Raw genomic sequence first — 14,133 nt, 5'->3', positions numbered from 1 at the left:
ATGTGCCCAGTATAACTTTGGATAACTTGGATAATTTTGCAGTTTAAATACTATTTTTGTGACTCATGGTTGTGCTTTGATTGTCAATAGCTGCTCAAGTTGTTAAAAGCAGCTTTGGGCTTCAAGCAATAAGCTTAACACATCACTGATCTTAAGCAAAAACCAGTGTGGCTTGTTTGCATGCAGATTCTTCCAATTTTCTGGCCATGTGTTGTGCCTGTGAAGCATAGAATACATTTGTGAACAGTTTGTAAGTTGTTTTTTTAATAATATAATTTGGTATTTATTTACAGCTTCATCTTCATCATCAAATCAAATGGTTGGTAAAATTGGGCATTCAACAGCCAGTGGTTGGTGGGTAAAAAGTGAATTTCCCACTTTGTTTGCATCCCTCAGACTGATATAGAGGGTTGATCTGTATAGAGTTTTAAAACTACTGTGAGTTCTGACATGGTCTGGACATACTTGTTTTGTTTCCTGTCCACATTCTATCAGTAGTGCTAGCGTACTGTTGCTTGACAGTGGACCAATTGTGGTCCATAATTAATGTGATATCTCCATAATTCAATGATTGACTACTGACTGCTGACGAGATGGCACAATGACATCTCTTGCAATAGTGAATGTGTGGATGTAGTCTATTTATAGTACCGTTTGGAGGGGGACTGATATATGACACCAATGACTTGAAGCTGTTACAGCAGGAAGAGGAAAAAAAAAAACATCTCAAGCTGATGCTCAACACATGAGACCAAGACAGAAAGCACATGAAATATAGATCAGAAATGTCTTGGAGAAAGGTGCCCTTCCCCTTACATGGCAGCACTCTGTTGAATCTACTTTTTTTCTCCTTTGTTTTTTGTCAGCATGACATTTTTTTCCCCATAAAATCAGACAGGGTTATGCCTTCTGCAATCTTTTCTGTGCATATATAAGGTTTGCGTTTTTTCTCTCTCTGCTTCCTTTTCGATCCCTCTGTGAGTTCTGCATTTCATCTTCCTCCTCGTCTGTGAAGAACAGACGCCACAGCATGGATTAAAAGCTTTTTCCTTCACATCTCCGCTGGACTGCTGCGACACTTTCTCTCTTATGCTGCAGTATATCCTGCAAGTAAATACAAACACGTATACAGTGCATTGAGCTGAATTTTAAAAAACCCAACCCGACTTACAGCTAAATCCAGGAGGCTTCATCGAGGCTTTGCTATTAATTGCTGATAGCTTAACCTCATCTTCATCTGGCCCTTCATCGCCAAGGATCAGTGTAATTAATTAAGAGCGCTTTTGTTTTTTGCTCAAATAGCTTTTCCCTTATCTGTCACTTGTTCATGTGCAGAGTTCAGGCAGGGCGAATGTATTGGGCCCTCAACACATTTGGATTATGTTGGACAGCAAGTGTAAATCTGATTTCCTTTTCTTTGTCAAGATCACAGAGCACCTGTCACCAGTGTTGATATAAACTCGCCATCTCGGTCAAGGCTTCAAATCGCTGCACTCCGCGGTAGCTCCCGACACATGACTGGAGCTTGTCACTGTACATTGCACAGTTTGGTGACAGCACGCAACAAAAATGTCTCAAAATCTCTTGTTCTGAGGGTGACTTTGGTCATGTCTGGTGTTAACCCTCTGAGGTCGGCAATCACGCCGGCGTGATCTGCTCGCTTTTTTCCTTATCAGTGCAAAGGAGACTCCAAAATAATCTGTTGACATTGATATTACAAACAAGTTTCATACATCAATCGATTCTGTTAAATGTGTATTATTTTTGTGTATGCTCACAATAAAAACAAAGTGTTGTGCTTTTTGCCAAATAAAGAAAAATAAACACGAAGCGAGTTCTGCCTTCTCTCTGTCAGTGTAGTCCATTCTGAAACGCGTCCGAAAATGAACAATAACTCAGCGAATACTCCGTCAAACAGGCATATAGACACACAGGCATGAAGCTTGAATTCTCTTCTTTTAAATTAAGTAATTTATATAAAAAACAAATATTCTCAGTTCATGTAATCTGTAAGAAAAGAGCGAGATGTCAGTCGTTCTCATCTCATCTAATTATTTTTAATGTGACCCCGCCCACGGAGAGCGCGCGCTATTCAAACGCAAATAACTGAGGCAATCCATGCAAACCTGTGAACACCCCCATATCAGCTCGAGAAAACACAAGTTTAATCAGATCATTGTAGCCTACTTGTTTACACCGTCTCGCAGCGCTGTGAGGAATAATAATAATGGAAAATGTACCTCAGAAGTGCGGGTATTTCGAGGAGCAAGGATCCGACTGAGCTGAGGAATACTGTAGTAAGTTTTTTTTCCTTCTCAAGTGAATCGCATTTCTGTGTGTGAATGAATGAACAGCAGAGATGCGCGCTGTTTACCACAGCTTTTAATATTTCATAAAAACAACGTTACAGTCAGGCGAAATATGAAAGACAACATTTTGTTGACTAGATTTGGGTACAGTTTTTACTGTAGAATATACTGCCACATCAAATAAGCTTTTGTTTAGCAAGTTCTGCTCATATGTTATATACATGTACATATATATGTATATATATGTGTGTGTATATATATATATATATATATATATAAAATGCTATTTTTGTCAAAAATAAAGTCATCAACTAAGATGTTAGCTGTTCCAATGTTGGCTATATTCAAACTAATGAATACATATGATAAAATGTAGGCCTATAATCATTTTTTTACAAAGAAAGAGTACACTTGAAATATTGTTGAAATTGTAATTATTGTTGTAATTGTAACCTTTTTAATAAAATGGCAAAACATATTTACAAGATAGATGTAAGCAAAATCTTAAATGGTCAATATAAGTCTTCTTCTAAATATATCTTTTGTCCTTGCATTCATTCTTGGCTCAGTCAGTGTCACACCTGAATGAATGGCTCATTATACAGAGTCATTACGCATAATGGGTGGGACATTGTATTCTCAGGTGTAAACTACTCCTCCTTCACGCCCCCCTCGCATATTGACTTTCCAAGCAAAACCTGTCTTACACAATTTAAAACAATGATTGTTTTACGTGAACGATAAAGCAAGACTATTTTCACATAATTTTGAAGCCAGAACTCGAAGCAACAACATCCATTAGTCAAAAGTCTTGTGGACACATATTTAGTATGAGTTTTGTGGTCTTATTTCAGCAACTTTCATTTTTATTTTTTTCAATAACCATGCATAAACATTATTCTCTTAAACTTACAAACATCTACATACATGTTGCTCGCATATTATGGTAGCCCTGTTTGTGCTATATAGAGTGAATTTACACCTTTGCCATTATCATGTTTATAAATAACTGAAAAAAGCACAAATGTCAGGGCATGTCAAAACATCCCAAGGGCCCCAAAAACACCTTAGACCCCAGAGGGTTAAACATTGCAACCTTCAAAAGTAACGAGTGCTGCTCTTGACAGCAGTCTTATTTTGAATAGGCACTAGAGCATTACTGGCAGAGAAACTAAAATTTAAAGAAATAGTTCGCCCAAAAATTTAAATTATATAATTTACTTGTCTTCATGTCATTTCAAACCTGTATCAGTTTCTTTCTTTTGCAGAAAACAAATGAAAGTCAGTGGGGTCCACAACATTGGACCAAACTGGCTTTAATTATAAAGACAAAAAACACTTCTCAGAATATATCTTTTTATGTTCCACAAAAAAAGAGAAAGAAAATTCAAACAGGTCTGGAACAAAATGAGGGTAAGTAAATGATCCAAAAAGTGATCTAGAGTATTGAGTGAATTTCTCTTTTTCTTTTGTTCTTAGATTAACATTAATGACACAGACTGCAGCAGGTAAATTAGGCTGCTGTCACTTTAAGTGACGTGACACACATGACGCAGATCTGACACAGCCGATTATCTTCCAACATTTTACGTTGATTTAAAGACTTTTGAACTCATTTAAGACTGTGCTTATGAGGATACTAGCCAGAACAGGCATTTTGACATCATTTTGTGTGTTTTTGTACGCTCAAGTGCACTGTCTGTTCCCGAAACTTGTCTGTCTGCATGTTCCCGGTACAGCGCGCAGTATTGAATTCTCTTTTGCCTCTTTTTGCTCTTGAATGGTTTAAAAGCACTTGAATGAATCACTGGCTGTCGACATTCATTTGCGTCACTATAGCCAAAGGATGCAAGGAAATAAACAGATGCTGCGTTAAGTGCATGAAATATTTTTAATGCGTTAAACAAAGAAAAAAAAAATTACACATTTTTGACAGCCCTAATAGTTATATATTTACTGGGGTTGTTAAATGAAAATCACTATAAAAGTAGTCCAGATAACTATGTGTGAGTCTTCCCCTCCATCCAGTTCTCAAATGAAATATGAACACAAAAGTTAATGATGACAGTCTTTTCATTTTTAGATGAACTATCCCTTTAATGTTTCCCCATACCAACCTTGAGTCTAGTCTTGTCTAGTCAGGTAGTTCATATGGTACCATCGCCAGAAGCTCATTGACTGCCTAATCATAAATTGTCCCTTACCTTATCAATATTTCCTGTATTCATAACCATCCAGCTAGGCTCAGAGTCTCTTCTAAGCAGCCCAGGAGTTTTCTGTGCACTGCAGTAGGCACCAAAAAGCCCAATAGCACTGTGACATATCTGTTATGTGCTTGCCTCAGGGTTGTGACCAGGATTTACCGCATTATGCTATGTGAATAGCCCATGGCAGCAAGGCTATCATAGCATCTGTGTGGAGAGCTTGTTTTACGAAAGGCCAATTTGGTAATAAGCCAGGATGACTTTCTGGCTTTGTGCTATGGCCCATTTGCCCCCCACACACCAAGTCATAAGAGCTATATTAGATTGTAATGATATCGGAAGTCCAGAAATGGTGTAAATAGAGGACTTGAGGCTTATTAGGAGATAGATAAATGTTGTGTCGTATAAGTGACACCAAAAATGCCTTTTTATTCAGAGAATTGACAGTAAAATTATCTCCAATGTTTGAATGGTATTACTAAACAGACAGAAAAGACTCTAACAAGATCTTGTTGAAGGGATAGTTCAAGATAAATAATAAAATATATCTGGACCCATTGAGTTTCATTGTATGGACAACAGTGGAAACATTCTTCAAAATGTACAGGTTTGGAATTACGTGTGGGTGAGTAAAGGAAGACAAAATTAAACATTTTCTGTTAACTATATTTTTTAATTCTCAGCTGAATAATATCAGAAATCTAAACTAGCAGTCCCTCTCAGATGGATGATATATTCACATTTGTCAGATTTTCCAGTTTTGCAGCACAGAAGTTTGACTTGGCTTCTATATTGTCAACTTTATCCAGCAGTAGAGGGCAGTGTGGATCTGTTCTTCTCATTCTGGAGGTGGCATTGCAGCACTCTCTGAGAGCGAGGTCATCTGCAAAGGGGTTGATCTGTTGCTTTGACAGTTACGTGCTAATTATTGGAAATCATCAGTGCTCGAACATAGCCTTTAAAGCAAGCAGTCACAGTCTTGTCCACCACCCCTTTTCCTCACGCCCACTGTGTTTTTTGTGGAGAAAACAAAGGACAGGGACTAAAATAACGACAAGGAGCAAAACTTAGCATGCAAAAAAGACTATTAAAGACTAATTTAAACATTAACGCTTCCTTTGATATACTTTCAGTGGTGTATGGGAACATTTTAAGTAATTGTTTAACAATGGGAACTAAAACATTCTCAATCTTGGACTTAATCTGGTAATCGTGTTTCTGTGAATTTCCTTAGTTTGTCTTTTTCTCAGCTAATTATGCTGTCAGTCTTCTTCAACCGATCACCCCACACGGGCTGCTGCAAATTAAGCGCTGGTCGCACATCAACTTTAAAGCACTTTGCATGCTTGTCGCAGTGTAAACTCGGCCTCCGCTGGGAACCCAAAGAAACCTGGATCCTTGTGTCTTCTGCTGAAATGTGGTTCATTAGCATTCCACCACCATTAATGTGGGTACGTCTCCACCTTACCTGTCCCTCAAGGCTGATAAGGAGAAATGTACTGGAATTGAAAGTGAAGCAGGATATTTGGTTATCTAATGTTACCACTCCCTTGTCAGCACCTGATTAGTAGCTGTTTCTTGTAATTATTATGATCAGTCGAAGAATTTTAAGCAGTTTTTCTGGGGGCACAGCTGTGCAGGATGAAGGGTAGTTTAAAATGGGAGCTTAAAGCCTGGGATACGTTCCTTGAGCCAGCATGGCAGCTTGGTAACAGTGCTTGCTGCTCAGCGCAATAGGGATTTGAGGACCTTTTGTTCTGTGTTCCATGTCATCTGATCAAGGGTATTAAAGATACCTCTCGTCACACCCCTCTATGGTCCCTTGCAGTGGCATTCTCCAATTAGATCCAGAGGGCTGGCCGAGATTTTGGTGGCTCACCACTTTACTCTGTGCACACGTTCCGCTTGGTAGAGATATAAGGAAGGAAATTAATAGAGATAGATACAGAGACGGAGAGATTTATATGATCCAGACAACTCTTGGCTTCCACTCGTCTTTTCAAGCCCATTATTTGCAGAACAGTCCACCGCTTTCATCTCAACGATGCTGGGATTGTCACGCCATGTCAGTGAAGTTGTGCTGGGTGGAGATGAAGAGATGTGTTGGATTATCACATTAGCTGGATGCATCACAAAGTGCTGAATGACTGAGCAGGACATAAGGAGGGAAATATCAATGCCTGCATGAATGTGAATGTTGCTTAGTGATGTTCTGCCAATGTCAGATGGTACTGTGGTACACCAATATGCTAAATGACTCGCAGCGGCACCTGCCTAGTACTAATTTGAAATTTTCAATCAATTGTTGCAGAAACCAGAGCACCTCATTTAAAAGAAAGAAGAAATTAAAATAGTTGAAAGAATAGTTCACCCAAAAAAATATAATTATGTCACTGATTTGCTCACCCTCATGTTGTTACAAGCCTAAATACAGTATGTTACCTTTTAATGTGGAATTTTGGAAATACTCTTTTCAGTATGAAAATGAATGGGGATGGGGTTGTCAATCTCCAAAATTTCAGGTCTTCAGAAGCTGAATGATACTGTAGCAACTGAACAAATCTTAGGTCATTATTCACCAAAAATCTTACCCTCCAATGAGCTGTTAACAACCACAAATTAATCATTGAGTTAGTCAGTTGAACACAAGAACCATTTTAGTCAGATTTGGGAACAAATCATTCAGACCAGTTTTATGAACTGGATCGAGTTATTCATTGAACAGATCTGATTCAAAGAATTAAAGCTGCAGTCCACAGTTTTTCCTCTTTGTCGCCATCTCTGTTCGAAATCTGCAATTGCAGTTATTCGCGGAGTTATCAACTTTACGTGCGTTGTGCCTCGGCAGGGTACAGCGCGGATGAATCCAATGTTTTGAGGAGAATGTGCGGCTGTCAACCACTGCGCTGGTGGTGTGGATACTGTCATTCGCAATAACAGATTCTACTTTTTGGAAGTATGACCAACATAACAATTTTCGAAAATGTCGTCTGAACAAGTAACATCCACTTTTGTTCTGACCAACTAAGGGGATCGCGCCAATTAAATCTAACGATCGCTTATCATATCACGTCAAACCGTGCAAATTATACTTTGTTCTCAAATTGTTAATGTTAACAACATCAGCATTGCGTGACTACATTTAATGCCCTTCCTGTATTTATCCTTGTTTTCGCATGGGGCCCGGTTGCAGTCTCTTTTTTTCTCCGAAGTCTTTCACGTTTTACAACAGGTGAATCTCCAGTTGTCACTGGTGATTGTCGGTTGAACCTTTCTGGATCGCCATCAAATTGATAATTTTAATTATATCAAGTACTGTGAGAAAAGGCTATAAATCTCCACCTCCAACATCCTCACACGCAACATAGTCTACTAGCCGAGACACCTTCTTTATGTGTACAGGTGTGACGTAATGGCGCAAAGACATGCTCGAATTTCCCCTCGGAAATCCACCAGTACCACTGGAATTAAAAACATTATTACAAGCTTACCATTTTGAATTGAGCTAAGGCAAGCAGATAGTTTTGAACACTGGGTGGTTATGTACTTGCTCAAAATTTTATTTTGGATAATTTTTAACCCAAAAAAGCTACGGACTGCAACTTTAATTTGTTATCGCTGCTACTCTCATGAATGTGCCAAAGATATTCAGTGGATTTTCAGGGAATAATCACTTGATAGTTTCTCACACAGACCTATCATATAATTAAAAAAAAAAACTTTGGATATAGTGCATTAATTGTATGAACCACTTTTATGAGACAGTTATGGAGCTTTTTGACATTTTGGAACTTGACAGCCTGAAAAGACAAAATAAATACAGACCACATTAAAAAAAAAGTGGCCAGGTTATTCATCAATTTTTTTTATAAATTCTTTTCTGATTTTGGAGGAAAAAATCTCATACAGGTTCGGAATGACCCAAGGGAGAATAATGATAACAGGATTTTCTTTCTGAGGTGAACTATTCCTTTCAATTTGCATATGTTACTCAATACCTCAGCCATATGTTCCACCACAGGCCGTAATCCAGCTCGTAAACCCAACACTAAGTAACTAGAGGGCTAAAATTTGAGAGGTCCAACTGAAAACTTATACTTCTGCTCACATTACTCTAAATATTCTATGCAAAAAGCATAACAGATAGCACAGCAGGGTGACACTTTGATCTTTGCTTATCTTGGTCCATGATATTTAAATGATTGGATTTCATCCAGCTCATGAAATCGTAACACTTGCAGCTCATTTCATCGTTGATTCTGTCATCCATATGTGTTAGAGTCCTTCATTGTATACTGGGAAACAACTACCAAGTCTTTGAGACAGCGTCATTGTTTCCGAGGGTGGGACTTGGGCTTTTTATATTAATTTTGTCACATTGAGGCTAAACTGCCACAACCTCTCTAGAGCTTTAGTCCTACTGCCCTGTGACCGGTCCTTTCCCACATGTGTATTGAATTCCTATAGGCTAATCCACTCCTATTTCTGTCTTCCTAATCCTGCGATGAAGCAGAATGCTAAACACACCCATGTCAGCCTTGCATTATACAGCATTTCTCTGGGTTCCCAGTGTCTGCAGCTCTCCTCCACACCACAAGGATTAGCGTGAATGCTTCAGTATAGCATGAGCCCTGGACTAGCACTGATTTAGCCTGTGTCAAACAAATACAAATTCAGTTTGCTTTTCTAGCAGTGATCAGGTTAACATTGGCACTTTTATTGTGCTATCTTGGCTCTCCCTACCTCACTTCTTCTACCCTGAGGCTAAGAGCGAAGACGAAGTGGGAAAGAGGGCTCTAAAGCCTGGCAATTATCAGTTAATAACCAACAGAAGAGTTATATTAGTGTTTGTTAGCGTGTGGGAGCTGCCTGTGATGCTGTTGTCTGGAGGATTTGAGATTTCTTTCATCTGAGTGAAGTGCTGCTTTGCTGTAGTGACTCAGGCTAGACTTTTATTCGTTTTGCTACGCTCCATGTTAACCAAGCTTTGTGGATTAAATGCTAACCAGAGTTCATTTAATGATGGTCTTGTGGAGTCCCAGCTCACCCTAGTGTTTTAATATGTGGTGGAGTTGAAGATGAACTATGCTGTTTTGGTATCATCGAGAGCATCTCCCATTTGTCAGTTTTTTTGCATAAGGTTTAAACTTCCATAGTCAAAATTTAGCAAAAATATGATGTTTTGAATTCAGTGATGTAAAGCATGCAACATAATTACACACAATCAATGTATTCATATGAATTAACAAATAGGCCTATCTGTAAATAGTTATTTTTGAATATCTTTGTTAGCTAACTGGCTATCGGAGTTATTTTGCTTGGTTGCAGCTATATTTTAAATTTGATTATACAATAAAATGAACGTCATTATAATTTTATAAACACTATAAGTCAAAAGCTTTTTTTGTAAGGATGCATTAAATTGATCAAAAGTGACATTTATAACTTGACATTTATGAGTGACATTTATAACTTAAAATTCTGTTTCAAATGAATGCTGTACTTTTGATGTCTTATCAAAACATCCTGATGGTTTCCATAAAAATGATAAGTAACACAACTGTTTATATAAAATAGTTATATAGAAAACAGTTATTTTAAGTAATAATAACAATGTTCCAGATCATTGCGGTTTTTACTGTAAAACCCCAGACTTTTGAATTGTATACATTTTTAATTTTTTTAAATATATTGTTATTGTGACTACAATCCAGAATATATTGTGCAGTTTCAAAAATAAATGTTTCATAATGTGTTCAGACATCATACTTATAAACTATATGTTTTATTTAAGATGTGGTCCCTTAATGAGTCATAAAAGGAGACCAAAACTGGCATAATTCCTTGTTAACTCAGAGAGGGAGGATCCATGTCCTTTTGTGTAACTTTAATCGCATCTAAAATGCATTAAATCACAGGTAGAATAGATATTTAAATGCTGTCACAGAAAATGCACCTCAAATCATAACGCTCCATTTGTTTTTGCTCTAATTATTCTGTCCCGAAACCTCCTCAACCCTGATGACTCATAATTATTGAGTTGATGAGTTTCTTGATGGGTTTCTTTTATTATTATGCATATCAAGGCTATTTGGTTAAAAACAATGTCTGATGTCTGCCTTTTAGAAACATTCTCCTGTTTTTCTAGATGCTGTGACAGACTATCCTTGTGCATTTGATTACAGGAATAAATGCAGACACATTGCAGACAGGATAGACTCTGCAAGGGAAGCTAATATGGGTTTCCTCCAGATGAGTTCATGGCCTATGGAAAGGATACTCACCACCTGGAGCTGGCATAAGGCCCGTCACCCAGAAGGGTGGGGTGGATAGAGACCATGTAGAGCAGTGGGTCACTGGGGCCAGCAGCTGTGTGGCGGCCTCTTTCTTCATCAACAAATCTCTCTTTAATTAGCTCACCTTTTGCCCTTTCCCCAGACGAGCACCCAAACAGAAGTCTTCCATCAAATCTCTTTGCGGTTGTTCTCCTTCTCCCACTGGGATCTCCAGTGTTGCACCTGCATCTGAGCAAGAGGCTTAATGGAATAAGGCACTATGATGCTGATTAAATGGCCTTGCAGAGTATTTATTCAATTTGAGTTGAGCTGCTCACTATAAACCAATGATAATCTGAACTGAGTTTGAATGATTGACACTTAATGATTAATATATCAGGTCTAACCCCTGGTTCACACAGGACGGCGAAGCGGCGCGGAACGGAGGCCGCTTCCTTTCGGCGCCCATGTTAACCTATGGTGTCGTTCACACCAGACGCGGTGCGCCAGTTTCGGCGTCTGGTCTATTTTTTGCGCGAGCCGCGAGTGATCCGCGTCCATTCCGGCAGGAAGTCACACCAAGAAACACGAGACATCCGGTCAATTGTCAAAATATAAGCAATTTTCAAATTAAAATACCGCGAGTATTAACAAAAAGTATTAATACAAGAAGTGTACAAACTTCTTGGTTACAGAAACATGGTGTATTCATTTTATGAGGTTATTTACTTACCCATGATGTAAAAAAATAGCTCTGAATAAACAACAACTGAGCAGAAGCGCTTGTCGACCGCCGCGGAGAATACGCGTCTGGTGTGAACAGGCAGGCGCCGGACCGCGCGTGATTTTCCGTTCCGCATCGCTTCGGCGTCCGGTGTGAACCAGGCGTTATCCTGAACACGTTAAGGGATATTTGACCTAAAATTCTGTCATTATTTACTCACCCTCATGCCATTCCATATGGAAAACAAAAGAAGATATTTTGAAGATTGTTGGTGACTGTTTTTCTGGCGATTGACTTCCATTGTAAAAAACAACAACAACAAAAAAAGCAGACATTTCTCAAAATAATAATATTTTATGTTACACAGAAGAAAGAAAGTCCTGCAGTTTTGGAATGACATTATATATATATAATTAATGTGTGTGTGTATATATATATATATTAGTGGTGGGCCGTTATCGGCGTTAACGCGAGACTCTTATCGCGCGATAAAAAAAATATCGCCGTTAATCTATTCTCCAAATTGGGTTGGGAGCTGGCTCAAGCTACACAAGCTATGATGACGCAATCTACCCGCGGCCGCGAGGAACACCCGGCTGGAACGCATCATATTCGTCGTCATCTTAAGTAAACATGGCTGAAAGTGAAAGCTGGTGTAAAAGATCGGTGGAACATCCATTATTTGGACTTGGTTCGGATTTAAGCCGTCCGACGTAGACTGTGTGGTGTAACAGTTCGGTAAGTTAACACACGACTAATCCGTTCTACCACCTCAAATTCAAAACGAAACATATCACTGAATACCAGCGCGCGCGTATTATTCCCAATATATCTTAGTGAGTGGTGTAGCACATAATCTCTTTTTATTAAAAGCGCCCGATTTTAAGAATCGTTGTTGTTTCTTTTTAACTGAAAAGACATCGGTTAGACAATATTCTAATTTTAAATTTGGGGTTTCATAAGCTCCAAGCCATAATAAACATTAGACCTACTTAAGTCTCTGCAGCTAGTGTACTTACATTTTATTTATCTGCAAAATTATGTTGTATACTTACAGTTTTGCACAATATATGTTCTCAAAACTACATACACCCTTTCAAAAAAACAAAAACATTTAGCAGTTGTTTAGCAGGGTCTGTGTAACCTGTTCTGAGGTGGTTTTATTATAATATTGTTATCGCAAGAGGCTGCAATGTATATCACAATATGGATTTTAGGCCATATCGCCCATCCCTAATTGATAGCCTATAGTAGTTGATAATAACATAGGCCTACCTAATGTTGCCTACGGACGGTAACAGTACAGTAGTAACCTTTTACAGTCTATGAGTAGAACAGCTTTCTCAAGCAGTTTGTGATGCATTTTGGAAACAGGAGAGGAGCCCCTGGTCTAATGCGCCACCTGGCTTGAGAAACCCGTTCTCAAAGACTTACTTTTATAGTCATTATTTGGGTAGCACACATATTCTGAATGCCTTCGGCAGAATTCAAATGAGCCATTTTAATCTAGATTAATCTAGATTAATTTCAAAATTAATCTAGATTAATCTAGATTAAAAAAATTAATCTATGCCCACCTCTATATAATTTCTTTATTTATTATATTTTTTCTGTTCGGTATTATTTTTCTGAAATAATCTCATCATTGTCGATGCATGAATAATTATTTCCACTCTGTTCATTTTTTTAAATTGCTAAAAAAAAAAAAAAAAAAAATCAGAACCAGAATTGTTCTATTACTTCACATATTTCACATACACAATACACAACACAGTGTAAAATACAAACGTGACATATGTTGCTTCCTTGTTCTCGGTCTATCTCTTTAATGGGCTTAGCAAACTGAGGGTGACGTTGATGATATCTCAATTATAAGTTTTAGAGTGTTTTAAAGTCAAGACCAGTCATATAAATACACTCTTTGCAACTTATGCATTTAAATTTGCCCACACTGTATAATAAGCATAGACCCGTAGACCCACTCTCTGAATGGTTATTATGAAGTGCCACAGGTCACAAAGCATGATTGAAATTCCATACATAAAAATAAGCATTCAGGATGGACCAGACTCCAGTCTTCAGAAGCAGTATATTACCTCTGCAGTTGGACAGTAGTCTTGCAAAGTGCTGTTTGAGAACCCAGAAACCAGTGTTGCTGGAGAAATCATGTAGCATGTGTCTTAGACCCCGGGAGACTGCGACTGAAGCAGATATTCAGGCAAATGCACTTGCTATTCATCGGAGAATGGACAAAGACAAAGCAATCTCCACCTGTGAAGATTGCCTGTGCTTCTCACTGAGCAACAGTGTTCTCAAGTGACTCAGAAGACACAGTCTGTCCCTTTCCTCCACCAGCCGAGCTCTGCTGCCCGCAGGCTGCCATATGTGCTCCTGCCACGACTGGCATTTAATTACAAATTAGACATTTTCTGTCACCGCATATGGAGGAATTATATAAAAATGGGATAAACCGTAAAGATGCAAGAGGAATCTTGGTGTGCTTGTGAAAAAATAAGGGAGTGGTTTGGAGAAAGGAGATGCAGAGGTTTTGACTGACTGTTTTACCAGCATTATTTTGAACCTGTTTATATTTGCACTTTGAGAAAGTGGGGGAAGTGTGA

At 38.4% G+C, this 14,133-nt stretch overlaps 1 protein-coding gene across 3 annotated transcripts in view; it reads left to right on the top strand.

Annotated features, from left to right (window-relative positions):
- The window catches only part of arhgef10la (Rho guanine nucleotide exchange factor (GEF) 10-like a), a 121,098-nt gene that overhangs the window by 75,619 nt on the left and 31,346 nt on the right, over positions 1-14,133 (top strand). The window lies entirely within an intron of this gene.

The sequence above is a fragment of the Squalius cephalus genome (genome assembly GCF_949319135.1).
Source record: "Squalius cephalus genome assembly, chromosome: 22".
Lineage (NCBI taxonomy): Eukaryota > Metazoa > Chordata > Actinopteri > Cypriniformes > Leuciscidae > Squalius > Squalius cephalus.
The sequence above is the reverse complement of the archived record's forward strand: the minus strand, read 5'-3'. Positions and strand labels throughout refer to the sequence as shown.